This window comes from Tursiops truncatus, chromosome 17 (assembly GCF_011762595.2).
Source record: "Tursiops truncatus isolate mTurTru1 chromosome 17, mTurTru1.mat.Y, whole genome shotgun sequence".
Classification (NCBI taxonomy): Eukaryota; Metazoa; Chordata; class Mammalia; order Artiodactyla; family Delphinidae; genus Tursiops; species Tursiops truncatus.
Genome location: NC_047050.1, coordinates 4,484,720 through 4,510,514, shown reverse-complemented (window position 1 = coordinate 4,510,514; position 25,795 = coordinate 4,484,720). Strand labels below are relative to the sequence as shown.

Below are 25,795 nucleotides of genomic sequence, written 5' to 3'. Positions count from 1 at the left end.
AACCTGGGGCCGGAACTGCAGGCAGTCAAACCATGGGCTCAGTGACCCCCACCCCCCGGAATGGGGTCATTCCCAACCTCGGCCTCTGGACCACAACTGTGACTCCTTTGCAGGAAGATGGGCACCTCTGTACTCTGCTGCCTGTGTGCGTTCTTCATATTTCACATGAAATAGAAAGTTATACTCCTCGTCCTACTTTAAAAAATATTTTAACTTCCTGAGCATATTGGAACAATTCGACCATTCAGAATAATGGATGGGAGGGCAAGTCAAATGCATGCATATTCATGACCGGCAAGTGTCCAAGAAACGTTTTCTGAATCATGAATAGATGAAGCATTACTTCATGGGCTAATGCATTCCGCAGGTCAAACGACAGCGCTCTCTCACCCCCAACAAAAATAAATGTCAAAACTACGAGAAGCAGAACAAACAGTCAGTCATAAGGGTACTGTGTTTCTTCACATCAAAAAAGAAAGTCCCATTTTATGAAGACCATTATAACTGAATTCACAAAGCCAGTTGGTGCTTTTAAATGTCTGTGTGCGCACTGGCTCTGTGTCACACAGCAGGATGTTTGATTACTTGTGGGTCACTGGAAACCACCCTTATCACACCCAGGTTTCTAAATTTGCATTTATACATTTACTGAGCTATGCAGAGATGGGTAGAAAAACAAGCTATGTATGGCGAGCGCCATCTAATTTTACTAACTAATGGTTGAATAAACAGGTATGTAAATAAGGCTCTGATCAAACCCAGTGTGAGAATTTTAGCAACTGAATAGCCAGGGTATAAAACCAGACCAGGACTTGTCCTCCTCCCACTGAACTGCAGTCATTCAACACAGAGATGCCGATGCCAGCCAGACCCACAGCTTGAAAAGCTGTTCATCTGCCAAACCAAATGGCTTTGTACTGCTTTTCAATTTCTAACACTTTATTGTGAAAAAGCCAACACGGGAAACTCAACTAAAACTTGACACAGGAATGTAGATGCTTTGAGGAGAGAGAGTGAGGGGCGGTGCAACCGGAGACGCTGCGTGTGAGCATCGCTCCGCTTCTCCGCCTGGGGGGGGCGTTACATGAGGGTCTGCTTGGAGCTAGGCTTACCTCTGTGTTTGTATTTTGCTACATGTACGTTACACTTAAATTAGAAGAAAAAAACCACCTCGACACTGGGAAAGCATAAAAACTATCCTCCTCTTCACACCTATGAAGAAGAACTCCACTAGAAATATCCTTTCCTATTATGTGATTTGGAACTGGGGGTCCGTGGCTAGAAATAACAGAATTAGCCAATCAGAAAGCACCTTTCAGAGCCATCTAGTTCACCTTTTCTGAAAGGTCCTGCAAGAGAGTCACTTAGCCTGCGCCTACAAACTTCTGACTTGTAATGGAGAAGGACCACTTCACACCCCAGCTGGGTCCCCTGCAGGCAGCTCTGATTGTTAGAAAGTTCCTCCTTACTCTCCAATCCCAAGCCCTGCCTTGGTAAAATTCTCCATTATAAACTCACGCCACAGCCATTACAGAATCTTGTCAGCCATCAATCCACTTGGCCCTGGATTAACACAGAGTTAGAGACCCTGTCCCCGTCCCTGCGAACCACTGAGCACCAGTCAGCTAGCTAGGTGCCCCAGTCAGAATAAGGGCAACTCAGCAAACTCAACGAAATGTCCTCCAGACCGCCCTCATCTATTTGTACACATTTCTGCTTATCGAGCAAACTTCTTAAAACTCATTTTTAAAATTGTAATAAAATACACATAATGAAATTTATATCTTAACCATATTTAAGTGTACAGTTAAGCATATTCATAACCTCATGCAACCATCACCATCCATCTCCAGAGCTCTCATCTTGCAGCACTGAAATTCCAGATCCAAGGAACAACTACCGTTCCCCTTACCCCAGCCCCTGGCAACCACCATTCTACTTCCTGTCTCTATGAATTTGATTCCTCTAAGTACCTCATATGGATGGAATCATACAATATTTGTCCTTTTATTTCTCTTAACATACTGTTCTCAAGGTTCATCCGTACTGTAGCTTGTGTCAGCATCTCCTTCCTTTTCAAGGCTGAATGATATTCTCTTGCATGTATAGACCACATTTTGTTTATCCGTTCATCTGTTGATGGATACTTGAGTTAGCTATTGTGAATAATGCTGCTATGAACATGGGTGTACAAATATCTCTTCAGGACCCCACTTTCAATTTCGGGAGGTCTATACGCAGAAGTGGAATTGCTGAATCAAAAGGAAATTCTGTGTTTAATTTTGGGAGGAACTGCCAGACTGTTTTCCACAGCATCTGCACCATTTTATCAATCCCACCAGCAGTGCACAAGGGCTCCAATTTCTCCGCAGCTTCACCAACATTTGTTATTTTCTGGGTTTTGTTTCTGTGTTTGGTTTTCTGGTTAATTCCATATTCTCCCTATCCTGTGCTGTAACCACTTACACACTGCCTTCCTTCTTACCAGAACTACTTGTTTCTGTGCACTGATTCAGATGCCCAGGGATTTCCCGAGCAAGGTGATGGTTACACCCAGGACCACAGCAAGTTAGCTTGTCAGCCTCTGGTGTGTGAACAGCCCAGAGAGAATAGAGCACGATCAACTCTTTAGGACAGGAAGTTCACACTTATTAAGGTTTACACCCACCACACAATGACTAACACACAGTACTCAATAAATATACATTTCAAAAATCCATCGTGATTACAGAAGCCCAGTTATCAGCATTAATGCCACACCGGTCTGTGTGACTAGGAGAAACAAAGAGCAGACAACCACCTACTGTGTACGTCACAAATTAGTAATCAGGATAACCTATACTATCTTCCTTCCAATTTCCTGACTTTCACATAAGGCTTTTTCTTTCTTTATCCTTTATCCATGTCTCACTTCCCTTCTGTCCTCCCTCCCCCACTCCTTTTCTGTTTGTATCTTAGGACCATCTATGGAGCATTATTTTTTTTACTGATTACCGTCCAACCCAAAGTACACCATTCATGAACCAATCACTTGCAAGAATAAGAGGTTTTGACCAATCAGGGCCACCCTGTAGATGGGGACGCAGAAAACGTCTGCAGAAACTTCAGTGGAGAAGATGGATCCTGATGTGATCTGGGTTCTGTTGGGAAGACAGGCAGAGTAATAGTGCTGGGTAGACAGGCCAACAGTCATGTCCCTACACATCCTGTACTTACAGTGGACAGATATTCAGTCAATCTGACAGCGGCTGGCTTCAACTGTGCAAAAACAGTGCAGAACTAGAACTGACAAGCAGAAACTATGGAAATAAAACATTGTAGCATGAGAGAAAAGGTTTCTAATATCCACAGCTGGACAAAAATGAAACGGGCTGCTTTGGGCAACAGGAATATCCCTGTCACGGTGCTTTTCACAATATGACCTCCTTACCTGCGTCGGAATCACCTGGGACAGACCCTAACTTTTGAGACCCAGTGTTCAAGGGAAAGTGACTATGTGTGAGACACACTGACAAAAATCTCTTCCTTCTCTCAGAGTCTGTGCTTCTCATGCTTGATACTAAGGTAGATGGGTGATGTCAAGAGCCCCGTGGTTGACGCTTGACGCCAGGCAGAACACGTCATTTGTTAAATTGGGCTGTACTAGGCCGCCTTAGTTGAAGACATTAACTACAGCAATAAGGTAACATTTGAGTCATTTACCAAAACGTCCAGAAATTTTTTTTCTCCTAGACTCTTGAAAGGTTATCCACTGGTAAAGGAATTTATGGCAAATGACAATTAAATCCTCATTTAGTGGTTATTTTCATTTATTTAAAGCTTTTAAAATAACTGAAAACCATAAAGTGAAATATATACGCAGGCAGTTATGAAATTCAACTTGTTGAATTTCTTTTTTAAATAGATTTGGCATCGTTAAATTTGAAACAACTGGAAAAGTCGATGTGGTCCAGAGAGACAAAAACTAACTCTTTCGGTGCTTGTTTGATTATCCTGATGACCATGAACTGTATATTAGAACTTTCTTTGAAGCAGGGACCGCATCCACTACGCCCATGTCGCTCCTCAGATTATGAAGTCTCTTGTTCTTTAAGGATGCCTCCCTTTAACGCCTCCGACTGGTGAATTCCTTCTCCCCCTATCCTACACGGCTCAGGCATCGTCCCCTCACCGTCACCAAGAGCCCTGTGCTTCTGTTTGCAGAGCACTCTGTACATACACGTCTAGGGCAGCGCTGAGCAGACTCTGAAAACCACATTTATGCCCCCGTGTCCCACTCCTGAGGGCATCTTTGAATGCAGAGGCCATCCAGCTCACCCCTGTAGCCTCCGGCAATTCCTGGTACCTCAGGCAGATCAGAAATTCAGCTGACCCATGACAGCGGAGGCTCCAGCCCAGGGCAAACACCGTGCTGGGAAGGATGGCCTATGACAGACTCCCCCGCTAGACTCTGAACTTTACGGACGCTGAGACAGCGTCTAAGCCTTGTACTATTATGTGCCGGCTGTGTACCAGAAACTGTGTCAGAGATGACGGATTCACTCTGCTAATCCCCACCACACACCTGAGAAGCGGGTGTGGTGCTGTTATCATCATTTTATAAATGAAGAAATGGTGAGAATAAGTCACAAGTGTTGGAGCGCAGACTGGGCGCAGGTTTGTCTAACTTGGAAGTCCGTCTTCTTTCCACCATATGATATACCATCTCTTCTCAAGGTTAAAATGAATAATCCCTCGTGGGCACTGAATACATCAGCTATTCAACATGCCGTGTCTGATTATGCGAGGGCGTTCCTCGCATAATTGCCAAATTATGCCATTTTGTCCAGCCGTCGGCATTCCTAACTACGGCGATGCTTTTAATACACTAATTTGTACGTGGTAAGAACAATGCCACAACCGAGCTGCCGCCGTACAATAGTCTCCATTTAAATCAGACGGAAAATACCGATAACCCCACAGAAACTTAGACCTCAACTCCGAACTGATTTCTTCAGCAGCGTTGCCTCATCAAGAAGATTCAGATAAATGTCTGGACAAGCTCATCACCATCCGGGACAGTCATCAGGTTCCTCCTCGCTACCGACTATAAATGATGTAGTCTGATGTCATGTAACGTAGCAATAAATGTTACTTTCTGGCCCCGGATTAACCTCTGTGGAAGTCCCCGTTCCTCCCCCGAGTTAATCATCCTCCTCTTCAGAGCACACAATGAGTGTCTCAGTGTCTCTTCATTTTTGGGCGACATCACCAATACTTTACTACGGAAGAGTCTAGGCAAGAAGTTGATTGTGATGGGAAAAAAATGGCTGCCCCCCAAAAGGCTCCACCATTCACCTCCGTCTACACAGTGCAATCCAACACTGAGTCCTGGGGACAAGGGTCCTCGGCGCCTGCGCGAACAGCCCCACCCCTGCCTGGCCGCCCAGTGATGCTGCAGGAACCAGTCTCCTCCCCCGGCCCCCCGCGGCTCCTTCTCCCCTGCGGGGTTTCCTCCCGATGCTGGGCCTGACTCATGGTAGGTTCTCAAGAAACTCAGCCCTAAATGTAAGTAAATATAAGTGGACGCTTCTTTAGGAAAATATCCTGGCTGCTTACAAGGTTTGCAACGCATGAGCTCCTCCAGAGTCGGGTCTGCCTGAAATGATATCCACACAGTCATCATAAGGGCTACTTTTGCCCCAAAGTTTCCTGATCGCTCCAATTCCCCTCTGCCGCCACCCTGGCTTATTACACGTCATCGCCCATTACACCGCTGTCCTAAAATCGTATGTCATGCTCTTTGTAACGAAATAGAGATCTACAAAAAAGAAAAATCAGCGTTCGCCCATCACCCAGAAATGATCAGTACTGAAAACTTTAGTATAAAATAATTACTCACGTGCATAGCGTATAATTATGCATCACACAGAAATATTTTAGTTCAGAAATGGTCACATATATTACGTCTCAGCTTGTGTTCAGCTTTTTAAAAGCATCTTTCATATCGATAAGTACAATTTAATTCTATTTTTAAAGACATTTATAAGGTATACCATTCATTGTATGGATGTATCTTAATTTATGTTTGCGTAATAAACCCCGTCACCGGACTGGAGCTTGTGGAACTGCTGGGACCACCTCTGAGCGTTTTATTTCACTTGTTTATTTACTTTTGGCCACTCCACTTGTGGGGTCCTAGTTCCCCAACCAGGGATTGAACCCGGGCCACAGCAGTGAAAGCCGAGCCCTAACCACTGGACCGCCAGGGAAGTCCCACCTCTGTCCATTTTAAACTCTGCCCCATCTCACCAAGCTGGCCTCAGAGGACTGCCTGGGGTCAGACTCCCCCAACAAGCTGGGAGGAGGGGCTTTTCACCAAATGTTCTTTCTTTCTTTTCTTTTTCTTTTTTTTTTTTTGGCATACAGATGGGTGCGCATTTGGATCCAAGATAAAGTATGATGTTTCTTGCTACGGATCAAGGTGAAGAAGTGTGAAAGTCACTGATCTATCCCAAATGTTTAACAAGAGGCTATAGCTTGAGGAATTTTAAAAATAGCACCGAACACTGTAGTTAGGATTAAGAAATTATTACAATGCCTGAACATTAAAAGATTTCAAAACGTCCACTCAGAGTTTTGTAACAGTTTCCATGGTGCAGAATTTCAAAACGTCCATCTTTCTGTGGCTGACAACTCCAGCATGGCCGCCACGCGGTTCTGCCCGAAGAGGCTCCACCCTGAGGGCTAGGCTCATTCTTTTTTCCCCTCCTCTCCCCTCCCCACCCCACCCCCCACACCCCAAGGACAAACTGAAAAGGAACAGAGCAGAAGGTGGTAGAAAGAGCCCGAACCCGCAAGCAAAAGCAGCGCGGGGTGGTGCCGAAGGCCAGGGCATCGCTTCCGGCGGCCTCCTCCTCCCGCAGGCCTCCCGCCGCACTTCTGCTCTCCGTGCCGCAGCTTCCCCGTGGAAAGCAGAAGTGGGCCTCCCTCTCCAGACGGCCTCTCTGGACCAGCTTCCCCCCACACCCCGCGCCTCCCCGCCCCCGGGGGTTAACATTCACCAGGCGACCGGAGCCACCCCGAAGGCCCGAAGGGGTGGGGGGCGCCCCTGACCCGGCTGGAGGCGGATCGTGTCCACACCCATCTCGCCCGCCTCACCGTGGACTCTCACCAGCGCCGAAGAGTCACGACGGCTCCCCGCCCGAGCACGACACGGCGGAGCCACGCTGGGCCCACAGAGCGACGGCGGAGAACCGGGGAGAGGGGCGAAGGGCTTCCAACCAGCATGACTCGGGGTCAGTAAAGAGCGTGCCCTTAGGTGCTCACAGAAACGGGGGCCAGGCCCAGCAGGACCTGACTTTGTCTCGAGTGTGAAGTGTGAAACGGAAATGAGACACACTTAAAGACCCCCTGGGCCTCATGATGAAGACTTCTTCCCTGTGTCCTAAAGCTCACCAGGAGGAGACAGAGCTCCCAGCCTTGAGAAACGCCCACCCCGATGGACTCTATTAATGTATCCCCGTTCTGTGGAACATCACTTATACATCTTAGCGTGATGAAGAATGAACACAGTTACACCGAGATCAACCAATAACGGTCAACTCCTATCAACTCGTGACCTGAAGGCTCTGTACAATAGTGGGGAAAGAGTTGAAGAGAGGAGTTAGAGAAGAGAGACTGGAAATACACTGAGGTTAATAAAATGCAAATAAAGCACAGTGAGATAACCAACACTTTGGAGGAGTTCTTTACAAATGGAAACTGTCTCTTGATTATAAATACAACTTTCACGAAATAGCTTGGCAGCAAATAAGAAATGCTGATGCTCAGTCAGTACTAAGGGAAAGTAAAGTTCAGGACAAGATTGAAGAAGCAGCCCAAGAATTAAGAACCGAGGCTGTTAACAGGACCCTGCAACCTGTTAGCATGGACAAGCCTTTTAAACACATCGTCCCCAGTAATTCCTGAAACTTGCTGTTCTAAATTACAAGGGAGCCCTTCCAGCTAACGGAAGCCAAGGGTATCTAAAATAAGGTTCAAGTCTTTAAACTGGCCTGTTCCAAAAATTCGAATCCCTCAATGGGCAGATTTCCCTACTATTTTCTACACTTGGGCTTCCCCCCCAAATGGGAACTTACTCAAAATAAATGTCAGAAATGATGAGAGAGTGAGCTCAAAGTTTCACAACTTAAGTATCAGGAAAGCAGACAGCTGTAAGAAACCTCTCAGTACTTCTGACCAACTTCCTCTTCCCTGTCCGGCTCTTAATCAATCTTAAAAGACGGAAGGGGATGTCTATCTAGTGTAGCAGTGTGGGCGTAGGACGAGCCTTGTTTATAGCAGGTACCCCAGAAACGGGCAGCGTGTCTCCATGTGCGTCCCGTGGGCCCTCTCTCCTTACTTTATATTTTGCCCTCGAGTGACGACTCTCCCTATTATAACAACCACACAAGGAGGCTCGTAGGGTTTATAACGAGGCTGAAAGGAATTCCTTTACAAAGTATTACTTGGGTACTTCTATAGTGACCAGTAAGCACTGGAGAGCCCCCAAGGCAGTCACTAGAGCTGCTGTGACAGCAGCCAGGATAGGTGTCACCTAGGCAGCTATCAGAGCTCCCCCAGCCCCAAGCAGGAAGCCGAGCTGAAAGGCACAGAAACTTAGCTCCCCAGTAGAGCCTAAGTACCCTGCATGCCAGTACACCTGCTCATCTGCTCTGACAGCCCCTTAGCTCAGACAATTTCCGAGTGATAGAAGAAATTTACCTCGTGATTCTGTCTTAAACATGTTTATTAGATGATAGGTTAATTACTTCTGAGTACCTGCTACAGGTCCAAAGGCAGAAAAGGGGGAAAACTCTAGAGTTGGAGCCAGAAAACATACCTACTATGCCCAGCGATGCCACTTAACCAGGCTTGTGACCTTGGATATGCCTAAACTCTTTTTTTTTTTTTTTTTTTTGGTATCTGTCCCTGCCTACCCTGGGGGGTCATGAGAGGTTCAAATGAAATCACAGTTCAGAAGGCTTCAGAGCCCTGGATAAGCAAAAGGTATCAGCACCATCATTGCCAGAAAGAGCCCAGGAAAGGTCCAAGGCTGTCTCTGCCATCAATGTGTCATTGATCAATGCCCCAACTAATGACTGTGATGACCTTTCCATGTCAGCACTGTCCATGCCTGAGGACACAGAGGTCGCTGAGATCAGCAGTGTGAGTGGGCTGTAACAGTGTTTCATGATGGGGACATATATTCCTATTTGTACAGATTTTAAATTAATATGGGCTTGTTTATGGATAATATGGTCCCACATTTTTGTGTATTTTTAAATTTATTTATTGATTTTTATTTTTGGCTGTGTTGGGTCTTCGTTGCTGTGTGTGCGCGGGCTTTCTCTGGTTGCTGTGAGCGGGGGCTACTCTTTGTTGCATTACGCGGGCTTCTCATTGCGGTGGCTTCTCTTGTTGTGGAGCACGGGCTCTAGGCACGTGGGCTTCAGTAGTTGTGGCTCGCGGGGTCTAGAGCGCAGGTTCAGTAGTTGTGGCGCACGGGCTTAGTTGCTCCGCGGCATGTGGGATCTTCCCGGGCCAGGGCTCGAACCCGTGTCCCTTGCATTGGCAGGCGGATTCTTAACCACTGCACCACCAGGGAAGCCCAATAACATGGTTTAATGTTGTAAGTTACAAGTCCATATATTCATTTGAACCAGCTGGCATCTCAAATGTTTCAGTGGTTTATTTTTGAATACAAATATAATGGAACTAAAAGGCTTTGGAAGTCACTGAATCACAACCCCACTGGATCACTTTTCTGCTAAGAGAATGCCATGGGTGGGGATGGGACACAGATACCACAAGTTCTCTACAGAAGTGTCCAATACCGATGACTGTAAGATAAAGTGCATCTTTTTGGGCAACGTCTTACCCAGATGTGGTCTTTGCAGGCTACCTCTTACCACTCCAAATCAAGACTCCTCTCCCAGTGATACACCACAGAAACCAGTCCTGAGTGGAAATGCCCACTTACAACACTAGCGCTGGGATAACTTGACAAGTCAAAAAAGTTCCTCAAGTCCCCATTTTAGAATCCAGGCCAGAGAGGACCAGTGAGCTACAGATGCCTTAGGGGCCAGCCTGTTCTTTGGCCTTGCACAGGGCCAGGCTCGGAGCAGACTTTCCTTCCTTCTTCCAAGCAATCTCGACCACGTGACAGGCACCAGGGCTAGCATTTTGGACAAGACTGGCAAAGCTGTTTTCACAGAGATTTCACTGTAGTGGTGAAAGCAGACTATACACATATGGGCAAATCATAATATAACTCTAGTCACTGCTGTGAAGGAAATACTGGCGGAATAAATGGCCCAAGTAATTGATCCCAAATCACAGCTGTGATAAATGGTGGAAGAGACCCAAACTCGGGTTTCCTGGCTTCTTTACGTCAGCTGCCCTCTGTCCTTCACTCAGGAAGAGGGTTCTCCCATTCTGCATCCAAAGAGGCCCAGCAGATATATGTATACATATAGCTGATTCACTTTGCTGTACAGCAGAAACTAACACACCACTGTAAAGCGATGATACTCCAATAAAGATGTAAAAAAACAACACAAAGAGGCCCAGTCACCAAAAGCCCCTTGTGATCAAATTCAATTTCTTCAAGCCTCAAAACGGCTTGACTTCCTTACTTCCAAATGAGAACCAAGAGCTACCTGAATCCTACCCTTTTCCAGCAGAGCTTACCTTATCAGGACGTACTTAGGAGTACTCAGTAAGCTCCCGTATTCTCTCAGCGCATATTCCCCTCCCCACAACTTTAGGTGGTGCTGGCCAGAGAGAACGCCCCTGCCCTCCTGAACCCTACGGCCGGCTGCTGGGTAGCCAAGAAATCAAAAGCAAGTCAAATCTCCTCATTGGCTAGTTCTTAGGGTGAGTCAGACTCCGGGGCGCTGCTTTGGGACAGCACGTCTCCGGTGTATTTATTCTGCAGACTTATTAGTAAGGTCAGGTGGCTAAATCTGACAAGCAGGTTTGGGTGTAAAAACCATCAAATTGCAAAGAACCAGGGAGCCTCGTTGTTATGGACAAAATTATTCGCAATAATAACAGCACCGTTTATGGAATGCCTAGTATGTGCTTGGGGCTTTACGTGCAATAAACAGTTCAGAAGGTAGGTATGTTCTAAAGATGAGGAAACCCAAACCGAGAATTTCAAATAACAGGCCCAAGTTCACACTCAGCTAGGAAACTGTGAAACCCGGGTTGAACTCAAGTTACTCAGATGGCAAAGAAGTTGGGGTAATTCAGACACTCACACACACACACACACACACACACACACACACACACACACACACACGCCGGAGATAACGCAGGAAAGTGAGAAATGACGTTCACACCCTTCCCCCCAGGCGAAGGAAAGGCAACCCCTGAATTCTTAAAATAACTCTCGCTTCCTCTCGGCCGCCGGGGGCTCGGGACCGCCGCCCCGCAGGCCGGGAGGCGCCGGGCTCCGCGGGAGGGTGCGCACCGCCCCCGCCGCCGCCGCCGCCGCCGCGCCCGGACGTCACGCTCCCGCCGGGCCACCGGGGAGGGCGGCCGCCCGCCGGCCTCGTAGGGCGCCCGGGCCGGGCCGCATCGCTCACCTCGGGGACCCGAGGCCCGGAGGGGACGCCGGACCGTGCCAACGAGGAGTCTCCGCGGGACCTCCGCCGCGCGCGCGTGTGTCGCGTGGACAGGGGCTTCCCCGCCACGCAGGGAGCGGCCCGCGCGGGGACAGCATCCGGCCCTCGGGGCGGCGCCGGAGGGACCCGCGGTGCGCCCGCCCCCGCCCGCAGCCCGCGCCCCGCCCCTGCGTCCCGGGCCGAGAGACACCTGCGGAGCCGCCCGCCCCGGCCCCCCGCCTCCCGGCTCCCGCCCGCGGCTCACCAGCTCCGGGTGCGAGTCGCGCGCGGCGGCGGCGGCGGCGGCGGCGGCACTCCACGGTGGCCGGGGGTCCGAGCGGGGGCCGCGACGGGGCGGGGCGGGGGGCGCGCGGCTGGGGGTGCGGGCTCGGGCCCGGGGTGGCGCGGCCGCCCCGCCTGCCGCGGGCTGGAGGCTGCGGCGCGTCCGGCCCCGAGGCGCCACGGCCGGGAGCGAGCGGCGGCGGCCCTGAGCGGCGGCGGAGGAACTGGCCGTAGCCGAGCTCGGCCGGGAGGTCCCAGCTACTTCCTGGTGCTCGGATTTGCATACCGCGCCTGGAGGGCGGGGAAGTGACCGTTTGGCCCCTGCCCAAGGTTTGGGGCTTTGGCGTGGCCGTCGCGCCGAGCTTTGAAGGCAAAGAAACCTGCGTCCCAGCCCGCAGCTCCGGAGCGTGGAGCCGCCCCGGGCCCGACCTCCTCGGGAGGAGGCGGACAGAAGGATCTTTCAGGAGACCCTCTGGCGCCTGGCGTCCTGGCACAGCGACGGAACCCCTCGCGTCTCCTGTCCTTCCCTTCCAACCTACTCCCTAGAGTGTTAGGAAGCGGGGTGCCCCTGGCAGCAGAGGGGCGCGCTCTGCTCCCCCAACATTTGGAGTTCTCTGGAGAGAGGATGCTCAGGGTCTCCTTGAGTTCTTAACCGGTAGAGTCGCTCCTTGAGGGTATACACGGGGGTGTTCAGGGCGTTGATAGGGGTGGGGGGTGGTCGTGGACTTAAATGGCCTGGCGGTTCCTCAGTTCCTCAAAACTTCAATCTCCTCCCGGAAAAATGGAGACAGGGTAGTGGGAGCACGTAAAGGGCTCGCCCTGTGCCTGGCACACCTTCATCCCCGCGTGTAGCACGGTGCTTGGCGCACAGCAGGTGCCTGACCGTTGTTTGTTGAAAGAATGACTGCATCTTCAAGCTCACGGTCCAACTCAGTAAATGCCACGTACGGACCCAAGGTAGATGATCCGTCTTGTTCTAAGCAAGATTCCACTCGCTGGGATCTCAGCGTTGCACTGCAGTGTAGCATTTACGAGGAAATAAACAGCTCCCTGTAGGAGATTTGGACTTTGTGTTAATAATAGGAGACACCTACATAGGGCCTATCGGGTGCCAGACACGGCCCCAAGCTCGTGAGACCGATGACCTGTCATTAACAATGTTCTCGAGAGGCCGGCCCACCTGAGGCTACAGCCATAGTCCAGCGGTCCAGTCTGCCGTCTTATAACATGACCCAGGGAGCAGTCATTTATTACTGGTAACAGAGGAAACGGTCTGCAGACTACTGCCTTAACCAACAACAACAAGGTAGGATGGTTTCTACCTGTGATGATCACTGGTATGTAGTTGGTAACAGAGGAAACGGTCTGCAGACTACTGCCTTAACCAGCAACAACAAGGTAGGATGGTTTCTACCTGTGATGATCACTGGTATGTAGTTGGTAACAGAGGAAACGGTCTGCAGACTACTGCCTTCACCACCAACAACAAAGTAGGATGGTTTCTACCTGTGGTGATCCCTGGTGTGTAGTTGGTTAGTTTCCTGTTGAAGAGGAGGGATTGCGTTGCCTGTTGGAAAGTGTTGATCATGTCATGGATCCTATGGAATAATTCAGTACCTGAGGGGCCCGTTTCCTGGACTTTTCTTCAGAATGACCTCTTAAATATCTTGGCCTTAATGGAAAATATCTACGATTACCAATGAGTCCTTGAGGTCCTGGCTAAAGGCATCTGGCAAGTAAGAACGGGACACAGAATGTTTGGGGTAGGCTAACCCATCTGGAAGGTCCTGCCAGTGTTTATGGTGAAAGGGCTCTTGGAGCAAGAGCTCCAAGACAGAACAGCAGGCAGAGCTGGGCTTGCGGCAGGCTCCACCACTGCTTTTCTTGTGTAACAAAAGTAAGGATCTCCAAAAGAGATCCCCAGAAGTATTTATTTATGTATTTTTAATTTTATTTTCTATTGAATGAAATTTCCTTTAAATTCTGCAGTGCTTTACAATTTTCAAAAGTTTCACACACATCATTTTTTCTAATCCCTTAATGATCCCTTTTGCTTTTTAAATTCCCTCCCCCTAAAATACCCCTCCCCAAGCTCCACCCCTTCTATTTATTTATCCATCCATTCATTCATTCATTATTTGGCTGCACCAGGTCTTAGTTGTGGCACGCGGGATCCTTTAGTTGCAGCATGCAGGATCTTAGTTGAGGCACTCGGGATCTAGTTCCCTGACCAGGAATTTAACCCGGGCCCCCTGCGTTGGGAGCATGGAGTCTTAACCACTGGACCACCAGGGAAGTCCCAGCATTGCTTTTTGTATTTCTCTCTCTCCTCCTGTCACTCTCAAAAGTTCAGTTAGGTGCTTTGAAATACATCATTAGTACTACTGATCCGTTCATTGCTTGATGGGGAGAGTTGTCTCTACAGATTCTCTGTTGAGAACTGATCACAGAATGGAGTGATAAGAGGCAGCTGCAAATCAGCAAAGACCCCTTAACGGGCAAGTGGGCTTCTGAAGGCGATGCGGGCTGTGGCTGGAGGGTGGCGGGGAGACACAGGAGAAGTAGTGGAAATGGCGTCAGCTAGGTATAGTCGATCCTCATTTTTTTCAGATCCCATGTTTGCAAACTCACCTACTCATCAACATTCACTTGTAACCCCAAAGTCAGTACACAGGCAGCGCTTTCAGAGTCGTTGGTGGACATGAGCACAGCGGTGAGCGTTTTGAGTCGCCTGACTCACCTGTTCCCAGCTGAGGTCAGCAAGGTGTTTCTCTGCCCTCTCCTTTTAGCTCTGTTATACAAGCATGAGTTCTTATGTGATCTGCTTAGTGCAACTTCTTTGCATTTTTGTGCCTTTTGTTGGTGAGTTCACTATTTAAAATAGCCCCGAGCATAGTGCTAAAGTGCTGTCTGGTGCCCAGAGCGCAAGAAGGCTGTAATGTGCTTTCATGGAGGAAACAAGGTAGCAGATGAGCTGCCTTTGGACGTGACCTGTGCTGTTGGCTGTGAGTTCAGTGTCACTGAGTCGACAATATATGTTACATAAGGTGTCTTTAAACAGAGACACATAACCAACGTTATCTATCAATCAACTGATGAAAATGTGGCAGCCAGAGGCTCCCAGCCACCTAACCCTGTATTCCTCCTAGGAACAGTGGCTCAGTATTCGCTAACTCATTATTTGTGGCGACTGTCGAGACCAAGACCCCCACGAATAATGAGAACTTACCGTGTGTAGGAACAGCCCATTGTTCAGTGGGAGGAAAAAGAAAGGCCTGACCTCACGGAGATTCTCCTGCATCACGACCTTCAACTTCCCGCTCCCGGTCACGGCACTTACAGCCGAGACTGGTCATCTCTGCATACACTTTCATGTCAGCCCACCTACCTCGCCATCTGACCTGCAGCCCACCCGCTGCCACGTTGTGGACTGTCCCCAGTGCCCCTCTGGAGCTTCCCTCCAGGGGTTCAGGCTCCTCAGTGCAGCTCAGGGACTCTTACGGCTCGTCTGCGGAAGCCCCCAGGTTGGTTTTGCGGGGAGGGGCAGAGCGGAGGCTAAGACTCTCCATCTGACCCTTGAAAACACGGCCACAGACCTGAGCGTATGATGCAGAACAGTGGGGCTCAAGCTGGCGGCACCTGGGAATCACCAGCCCAGGCCCTTCCCAGGTTTTTATTTATTTTAAAAAATTTATTTATTTACTTTTGGCTGCCGTGCCCGGCATGTGGGATCTTAGTTCCCCAACCAGGGATCGAACCTGTGCCCCCTGCAGCGGAAGCTCGGAGCCCTAACCACTGGACCGCCAGGGAATTCCCTTCCCAGGTCTTTAAACTAAAGTCTTGGGGGTGGGATTCCCAATCATCAGAGACTTTCAGAGACTTCAAATCTCCCCAGATTGTACCAGTGAGCAGCCAAGATGGGCAGCCACTGGGAAGGACCCCCAGCCGGACATCCTGGGAGAATATGGGACAAATCTGCCAGACAGATGGATTTCTGCTTCCCACCAGTGTTCCTAGTAAAACACGCTGGAGAGCCTTTCATCTGACGCATTTGGCACTGATGAATCAAACAGTTGTTTGAAGTGGGGACATCATAAAAATGATGTAAATGTCCCTTAAACATTTTACTAGAACCTCAACCTAAAGTACATCATTCAGGGAATTCCCTTGTGGTCCAGTGGTTGGGACTCCGCGCTTCCACTTCAGGGGGCATGGGTTCGATCCCTGGTCGGGGAAATAAGATCCTGCAAGCCATGCGGTCAAAAAATAAATTAAATAAAATAAATAACATACATCATTCACCCCCAATTTCTCATCTCACAGCAGGGCATTTCCAAATTCACCTTGCTGAGGTGGCGGGAGCTGGAATTGAACCCCATTCTGTCTGACTGACATCAAAGCCCAGCTCGGACCCTTAGATGCCAAGTCTCCCTACGAAGTTCAGGCTTCTCGGGCTGAAACACCCGAGACACAGCACAGTGCGCCCAGAAGCAAACGGAGAAATTGAGGCCGAGTCTTCTCCCTTCCTTTACATTTATAAAGGAAGACCCAAGCTACCTGAACAAGAAATCGTTAAAACTGAGACAAACAGGAAAAGTAGTATCACCAGTAACTTAACTGGGATCGGAAGCTTATGAAACTCACAACAAAGTTAATTTGTTCCTCAGTGATACGCAAGATTGTTCTCCATGGTAATGAGACCAAGATAGTCAGCTATGCATAAGAAATTCTCTCCTTGGAATACTACTCGGCCATGAGAAAGAATGAAATACAACATGGGTGGACCTAGAGATGATCATACTAAGTGAAGTAAGCCAGACAGAGAAAGACAAATATCATATGATATCACTTATATGCGGAATCTAAACTATGACACAAATGAACTTATCTACAAAACAGAAACAGCCTCACAGACACAGAGAACAGACTTGTGGTTGCCAAGGGGAGGGGGAGGGATGGAGTGGGAGATTGGGGTTAACAGATGCAAACTAGTATATGTATGTACAACTGCATCCCTTTGCTGTACACCAGAAACTAACACAACACTGTAAATCAACCATGCTTCAATAAAATAAAATTTTTTTTAAAAAAGAAATTGTCTCCTATAGTCAGATTGGGGGTTCCTAGGGTCTAGCAGGGAACGCCCAGAGGTAAGGGGAAGAATTGCTTCACTTGTTTTCTCTCTGAGGAGGGGTCCCCAGGGCCACCTCCTGCTGCTTCCTTCCTCTGACCCTCAGGGAGGATGCTCAGCCCCTCCAATCGAGCTGGTCGCAGGACCGGAGGATCTGCCCTGTCCCCTGGTCTCATGTCTAGAGGTGCCAAACCCGTTTTCTGGGTGCCCCTCCGGTTTCTAGGAACTCATGCATTTAGCTTTTCATAATTTCAGACTTAGAGCAAAATTCCAAACATAACACAAAGCATCACCAGATAGCCTTCAGCCAGATTCTCTGACTGTCCATGTTGAACCATATCTGTGCTCTGTGTCTACTGAAAGGTTTCTAGTCTTCGTCAGACTTTTCCCCATTAAGCGTCCATTGACAATTCTTGCCTGAGTCGATGGTCACTGTGATGGTTGCCAAATGCTGTATCCTATGACTTTTGAACAAAATGAACTTTCTGGTACTGGATGTGTCAGTCAAAGGAGGTAGGAAGAATTTGGAAAAACAGGTGGCAAGGATCAAAGAGAACGGCACAAACCACTTGATTCTCAGAGCGGCTTCAGGATGTAGTCTAATCAGAGACCTTTCTTTTTTTTTTTTTTTTTTTGCGGTACGCAGGCCTCTCACTGTTGTGGCCTCTCCTGTTGCGGAGCGCAGGCTCAGCGGCCATGGCTCACAGGCCCAGCCGCTCCGCGGCATGTGGGATCTTCCCAGACCGGGGCACGAACCCGTGTCCCCTGCATCGGCAGGCGGACTCTCAACCACTGCGCCACCAGGGAAGCCCCTCCACCTTCTTTTAAGCTCTCCTATAAGTAGCTATTCCATGGGGAAGTATTCCTGGTTACGTTGATCTGGGGACCTTGAGCTGTGCCCAGTCTCAGAGGCTCCATGTGGGAGCTCCAGGCAGGGGCTCCGGTGTGTGTCCCACCTCGTGGACCCAGGTGATAAGTGCGTGGAGATATGCTCCTGTCGGTGGAGACCCTCCCCGCTGCTCAGAGCTGGCAGGGGTCACGTCTGAGGCCTTGAGATGGGGCTGCTGCCCTGGCCTCTCTCATAGGCGTGACCACAAAGTAGTTTAAATTGTGAGCGTGGAAGGGCTGCCCGTGAGTGTCTGCACTGCTTTCCCGGCATGAAACAAACCCGGTCTCCTCCCCAGAGCTTTACGTCACTCTGTGCTGACAGAATTGTCCACGTGACCTTTCATGATGAACTGTCAGGGGCCCTTCAGGGTCTGGCTCAGGCCATCACCCCTCATTCACCCACCGACCCCTTCAGTCAGCCTGCACATCCTCCTGGAGACCAGAAGCAACGTGGCGCTCTGAACTCGATTCCAGAAACACAGTATCTGGTGAAGACACGCGAGATGAGGATGTTTGTATAAAGTTAATGACTTCTGTATTCTGATATTTTTTATCTGCATTGGCCAGTGTTGTATCATTTTTTTTCTTTTTTTAATGACTTTTTATTGGAGTATAGTTGATTCTACAATGTTGTGTTAGTTTCTGCTGTACAGCAAAGTAAGTCAGTTATACCTATACATACATCCACTCGTTTTAGATTCTTTTCCCATACAGGTATCACAGAGTATCGAGCAGAGTTCCCTGTGCGATACAGTAAGTTCTTAGTGTTGTATCATTTTTGCGCACAGAGGTGTATATTCAGTTTGATGACAGTCTTGGATGTTGTTTCTGTCTGTGCTGCCTTTGAAGGATCTCAGCCTCAAATGAATTCGGCTTCTGTTGTTTGCCCTGGTAGGAGGCATCAACTGAATCCCCCCCTGGTCTCTGCAGAGTCAGCCTGATAACACAGTTTGTTTATTACCACTTCTTGTACACACATGGCCACCTTTGCTTGTACACCTCTGGCCACCATCGGACTTTCTGGATTCTAACTCTGTGTGAAGAGAGGTTGGTGTGTGTTAATATGAGCCCCACTGGCCTGTCTCCACGGAGCATGTCAGACCGACGAGTCAGGGGCCTCTTGTACTCAGCTCAGATGTTAGGGGAGAGCTCTGCGGCTTCATGGAAATCATCTTCCTTCCCTTAACCCCCCTTCCAGAAGAGTCCAGGAAATGCAGAGTAGTCCTCCAGGGCGCTCAGTAAAATCTCAACCACCCTCTGAAGGGTGGGTCATTCCAGGGTGGGTTTACGGGTGTGTCTTTTTGTCGGATCTAAATAGTTTATGTGTGTCTGTTCCTTGGAAGTCCTGTTTACATTGATTAGTTATTGTTAAGCTCCGAGAACACTGCTATCCTAAATATACAACTGTCCTGCGAGCTATCTGGTTCTTACTCAGGGATTATTCAGATCTCATTGTCGGTAGGTTTCACAGTTACAAAAGGAAAAATGTCGCATTAGGAAAGTTAGAATTTAAAATGACATTTACCTCACCACCCAGTGGGAGAGCTTTGACAGAATGAGTATGATTTGGAACCTGAATTGCTCATTTACCTGACCCCAGGATCTGAAGAGGTTCTTCTGTGATTACTGGGTAAACTGTACTTAATTTGACTCTTTGCTTGTCTATAAAGCAAGCCGCATTTGCCTCACACAAGTACTGTGAAGGCAGAGAAGTGACCAGTTTTCCTAATCTCTGCATAAAGTAGTGATGGCCTGGGGCACTGGGGGTGGGGGAGGGGAAGAGGTGGAAGGAGGAATAGAAACCCAACGAATGCTTTGAGGACGTGGGATGGAGGTATTTCTATGTGGCTTAGGCCGCACCGACAGGTACCTTTATGTCTTTTGTGTTCACACATCCCCTTTCGCTCCACCTTCCCATGGTAAACTCTTACCCATCCTTCAAGGACCAGTTCAAGTGCCACCTCCTCCAGGAAGCCTTCATTAGATTCATCGCTTCTCTTCCTCCCTTGAAATCCTACAGAAAGTGACTCCTACCTCTTGTTGACACTTGTCACTTTCCACCCTTTCTAATGCTGTTATTTATCTATTGATACATGGCGCTCCTGCACCAGACGCTCCTGCACCAGACGGTGGAATGAAGGAGGATCCAGGCTATGTCTCTTGCTCTGTGTTTGTTGGTTGTTGTTACTCTAAGCTCCCAGCACAGTGCACAGGAGCTGCAGTGAGTTTGCCAAATAAAGTGCGAGGCTGCCGCCACAATGTGGGAGCCCAGGGAGGCGATGTCCAGCCTTGGTTTGTGGGGAAGACCTGGCATCAGTCATTATGGGTTGGATTCTCTCCACCCAAAGACGCTGAAATCCTGATCTCCAGGGCTGTGAGTGCGACCTATATGGAAACAGGGTCTTTGCAGGTTATCAAGTCAAGAGAGGGCGTTAGGGTGGACCCCAAATGCATATGACTGTCTACAAAAGAGGAAAATCTGGACACGGGTAGACATGCCTACACTCAGGGAGAAGACATGTAAAGATGAAGGTAGAGGCTGGAGTGATGCAGCTACCAGCAAGGAGCACCCCGTGTTGCTAGGAAACCCCCAGAAGCTAGGAGAGAGGCAGGTTCTTCCTCATGGCCTTGGAAGGAACCAGCCCTGTCAACCAGACCCTGATCTTGGACGTCTGGCCTCCACAACTACGATACAATAAAGTTCTGTTGTTTAAGCCACTAGTTTGTGGTTCTCTGTTACTGCAGCCCTAGTAAACTAACATAGTTAGTTCTTGAGTCCGCAGTCTGTTTCGGGAGCTGGGCGCTCGCTTATATACACGATGTCTGTAATTCTCACAGTTATGTTTGCCACATGTGCTGCTTGCTGTGTCCTACAGTCGACGAGACCCTCACTCTACAAATGAGGAAAGTGTGACGGAGAGAAATGAAGAGGCTTGTTCATGGTCACGTGAGTGGTGAGAGGAGAGCTGGGGTCCACTCAGGGCTTCTGAACCAGAACTAGGCTGCATCCTACCGGTCTCCTGCCATCCTTCAGTGAAGACCCACCTCATCCTCCAATGCAGATGACGCGTGGCCACATCCCCAGGCAGGGCCAGGAGGGTCCTGAGCTGCTTTAAGTTGAGGACGGTGTCCTACTCACCTTTACTAGCACAGCATCAGGGATGTGAAGACACTCAGTGAATGTTTGTTAGATGAATGGATTTCTCGGTGGATTAAAAATTAATTTTATATCACGGAGAACTATATTCTATATCCCGTGATAAACCATAATGGAAAAGACTGTGAAAAAGAAATATACGTGTGTGTGTGTGTGTGTGTGTGTGTGTGTGTGTATGAACCACTTTGCTGTACAGCAGAAATTCACACATTATAAATCAACTATACTTCAATAAATTTTTTAAAAAAATTTTCCAACCTGATTACATTTTTTTGAATTTTGTTTTATTTATTTTTTTATACAGCAGGTTCTTATTAGTTATCCATTTCATACACATCAGTGTATACATGTCAATCCCAATCTCCCAATTCAGCCCCCCCACCCCCCCCCCCCCCGCCGCTTTCCCCCCTTGGTGTCCGTACATTTGTTCTCTACATCTGTGTCTCAATTTCTGCCCTGCAAACTGGTTCGTCTGTACCATTTTTCTAGGTTCCACATATATACATTAATATACGATATTTGTTTTTCTCTTTCTGACTTACTTCACTCTGTATGACACTCTCTAGATCCATCCACGTTGCTACACATGAACCAATTTCGTTCCTCTCTATGGCTGAGTGATATTCCATTGTATATATGAGCCACATCTTCTTTATCCATTCGTCTGTCGATGGGCATTTAGGCTGCTTCCATGACCTGGTTATTGTAAATAGTGCTGCAATGAACATTGGGGTGCATGTGCCTTTTTGAATTATGGTTTCCTCAGGGTATATGCCCAGTAGTGAGATTGCTGGGCCATATGGTAGTTCTATTTTTAGTTTTTTAAGGACCCTCCATACCTCCATACTGTTCTCCATAGTGGCTGTATCAATTTTAAAAAATCGATTTTATAGACAAAAAAAATGTTATGCTTTTATGCATCAAAAAAGCCTACGTTGTCAGCTGGCAGTAAAAAATAACCTTTCTTTGATAGGAAGAATGTTATCTCGAAATGATAAGATCTCAGTTTTGGCCCCAGCTCCACCATTTATGAGCTATGAAATCTGGGTTTCCTCATTTTTAAACTTAGGTGTTGGTCTGCATGGCATCTATAGTAACTTCCAGGTTTCAGAGTCTATGCTTCTGACAGTGACTTCCTGTGAGGACTTTCATTGCCAGTTCAGGGCATTTTACCCAAGAAAAGAATTCATTGTGACCTGGAGCAATTAATTGAACAGTATAAAGCAGTATTTTTCGTTTAGGCCAATCGGAAGCATCTTTTTGTTTCAATAAGGAAGATCATTTGAGGGGCGTGTATATACAAAAGAAATGGTAAGAAGATCGTTAGTATTAAGCAACTTAAACCTCACCAAGTATCATGAACGTTTATAAACCCGTCCAACTAGATGCTTCTGTTAAACAGGAAGAAAGAAAACTTTACAATGACTAGAAAACCAACACTAAATCTTCTGAAGTCCCTTTACTACGGACCTTCTGTGATCTGAACCTGAAGGTTTAGACTACAGCTGATGTACACAGCTGATGTACACGGCTGGATAAGGCAAATTCTGGAAGAGTGACAATGGTCGCGAGAGGTCATCGTCCATTTTTACTTATTTGGCAGCATCTGGGTTTCAACCCTAAGAGAAAAGCGCTCAAAAAAAAAAAAAAAAAAGCTCAGGAAATGATTGAGAACTAATTAAGCTATATTAATCAAACACATTAGGCTACAGACAGATCGAGAAAAAATTCCAATTTTAGGACAGATCATGAAGTGAAGTTAAAGAGGCCATAATTGTACATATATATGTACAAGTGTATGTACGGCCGTATTATGACATACATGTGACATAAGCCTGGAAACAGGAATAAGAAATGCCACCCCCGCCCCCAGAAGGCTCTGTGGGGAGCAACTGGAGGATTCAGCTGGATTTGACAAACAGCAGGTTTTTAAGTCCAAGATGGTCGTGACAGAGCCCCTCTGTCAAGAAGTAGGGGAATTCAAAGATGTGATGAACTTTCTGAAACTGGATTGTTTCCAGCTTTTCCATCAATTTTATCCATTTTGCAAACCTTGCATTGCTCTGATCAAGAAACAGTGGCCCAAAGACAGAAATAGCGACATAGATGTTGAGGACAAACGTACGGACACCAAGGGGGGAAAGCGGGGGTGAAAGTGATGTGGGTGGTGATGGTGGGATGAATTGGGCGATTGGAATTGACATATATACACTAATATGTATAAAGTAGATAACTAATAAGAACCTACTGTATAAAAAAATTTTTTTAAATATAATAAATTTCAAATCAAAAAAAAAAAAGAAAAGAAAAGAAACAGTGGCCCAGCCAACATACATGATGTTGAGTTGGTTAATAAACTGTCTGTATGATTAATGATAAAATGGAAATGACAGCTATAGTGCTGTCAACCCCTTTCTATATGTGACGGTCCTCACAAAACCTCTTAGATGTCACCTATTTTTAATATATGCTTCATATGTATAAAACTATGGTCTAGCCTGTGAAACACTGCCATTCTTATAGGTTGAAATCACCTATTACAGGGGTCCCCAACCCCTGGGCTGCAGACCAGTATCCGTCCATGGCCTGTTAGGAGCTGGGCCGCACAGCAGGAGGTGAGCGGCAGGCAAGAGAGTGAAGCTGCATCTGCCGCCCCCATCACTTGCATCACTGCCTGCATCATCCCCGCCCCCACCCCGGTCCGTGGAAAAATCGTCTTCCATGAAACCGGTCCCTGGTGCCAAAAAGGTTGGAGACCACTGATGTATTATATGGTAATATCTCTACTTATTTTTCTCTTCCCAATAAAAATCAGTCATTTTGCTGCTATTTTTTCACTTCAATGTCATAGTGCAGGATCAGAGAGCCAGGAAAGATCAGGAAAGGGAAGCTAGTAGCTGCTAGCCTTGACCCGGAGGGTCCAAGGGGCTTCACAGGCTGGTTTTTGTTTCATTTCACCGCAAGGATATGGAGGGGAAGAAAAGAGAAAATCCTTGTGTGATACTAGACTAGTAAATTGACGTCTCCAGGATGGAACCCAGGCTTTTCAAGTTCTGTGCTTGTGGTCCTTCTACCATCTCACATTTGCTTAATTTTCCTTCCGTGCTAAGCAGAACAAGTGCCATTAAGTTGTTCTATTTACTTCTCACAACAGTGAGTTGTTGTTGGTATTGTTAATCCCTAGGTTGCAGATGAGGAAAGCAAGGCTCAGAGAGGCTAAGTAACTTGCCCAATATCACACAGCCAGTAAATGGCAGGAAAGAATAATTATCAAAGCCATACATTACCTTTGTGTAAATATATTAATACCTAGAATTAAACATTTGATCAAGTTCAACTTATTACATGTTTACCCTTTGGATTGTAACTTGTGTTCTGTTATAACTTGAGTTGGACTAAATTTCTTGGTGAAACACAATGCTTAAGAAATTTCACGACATTTGTGAAAACCAAACACAACTTAATTTGTTAATGTTTACGAAGGGTCATTGTTACCATTATTAGCTGAAGAAAGAAAAAATTTTATTCTTTAAGTAAAACCTAAGTAATAATTGACTAATTTCTTAACTGTTCAACCTTTTTATACATATGAGCTGACTTTTGTTCTATTCTTACGAATCCCCAACCATTTTAACTGGTGGCCTGCTCTGCTGCTGTCTACTTGATGCGGTGATTGTCTCTCCATTCCACTGGAAGAAATACAAAATCATTTCAAAGTAGGTATGGGAACTCTGTATGAAGTAGCACGTCACCGGAACAAAATTATACATCCTGTGGTCTTTCAGAGACATTCCTTAGTTCCCAGTAAAAGCAAAAAATAACAGCCCAAACCAAGCACATGACAAGAGTGGGAGTGACGGGAGAGGAAAGCATGATGGAATGAAAAGCAATAGAAAGGAGATTCGTGCTTTCAAATGAAAATGCATGTTGCAGGGATGCTATCAGGTACAGTACTCATCCAATAGCATCTTTAACATTTTCTGTCTTTTTGCATGCAATTGCAACAACAATTATAAGATGTTTGGGTATTGGATTAAAATGTGGTTGCTTTGACATATATACACTACCAAATATGAAATAGATAGCTAGTGGGAAGCAGCCGCATAGCACAGGGAGATCAGCTCGGTGCTTTGTGACCACCTAGTGGGGTGGGATAGGGAAGGTGGGAGGGAGATGCAAGAGGGAGGGGATATGGGGATATACGTATACGTATAGCTGATTCACTTTGTGATACAGCAGAAACTAACACACCATTGTAAAGCAGTTATACTCCAATAAAGATGTTTCAAGAATATATATGGTTGCTTTTACATGTCATGCAGAGCGGGGAGAGAGAGGGAGAGAGAGGGAGAGAAGAAAAAATTAGAAGCATTGGAAAAACTGCACAGCGACTACAGGATGTCCTGTTACATTTATCTGGTGAGACAGACGCATGAGTCACTATAAAACTTGACACATCGGAAATGCTTTTATTGTGTGTGGTACTTTACTCCTCATAAAAGTGAAACACATAGATTCAAGGATAACAAGCAATGTGTGTCCTCATGTAAAGGTATCTGCTATAATTCTTTTTGAATTGAAAGAACTTTAGACACAGAGATGATGATAACCCAGAACGGACAGGCAGCATCAAGTCTGGCCTCTTCTCTCTGAATTCTTGAAAGCTTTGGTACTTCCCTCTTCTCAAGTTCTTGATAATAAATG

At 47.2% G+C, this 25,795-nt stretch overlaps 1 protein-coding gene across 4 annotated transcripts in view; it reads right to left on the bottom strand.

Annotated features, from left to right (window-relative positions):
- The window catches only part of LYN (LYN proto-oncogene, Src family tyrosine kinase), a 110,674-nt gene extending 98,630 nt beyond the window's left edge, over positions 1–12,044 (bottom strand). For 2 of the 4 annotated variants that reach the window (XM_019925320.3, XM_019925321.3), the window contains exon 1: positions 11,899–12,044. The gene's annotated coding sequence lies outside the window, so the exon portion shown is untranslated. Of the gene's footprint in view, positions 1–11,615; positions 11,638–11,898 lie in introns of those variants that run through there. The other 2 variants (XM_033843124.2, XM_073794404.1) reach the window with 2 other exon arrangements.
- Between the last annotated feature and the right edge of the window lie 13,751 nt (positions 12,045–25,795).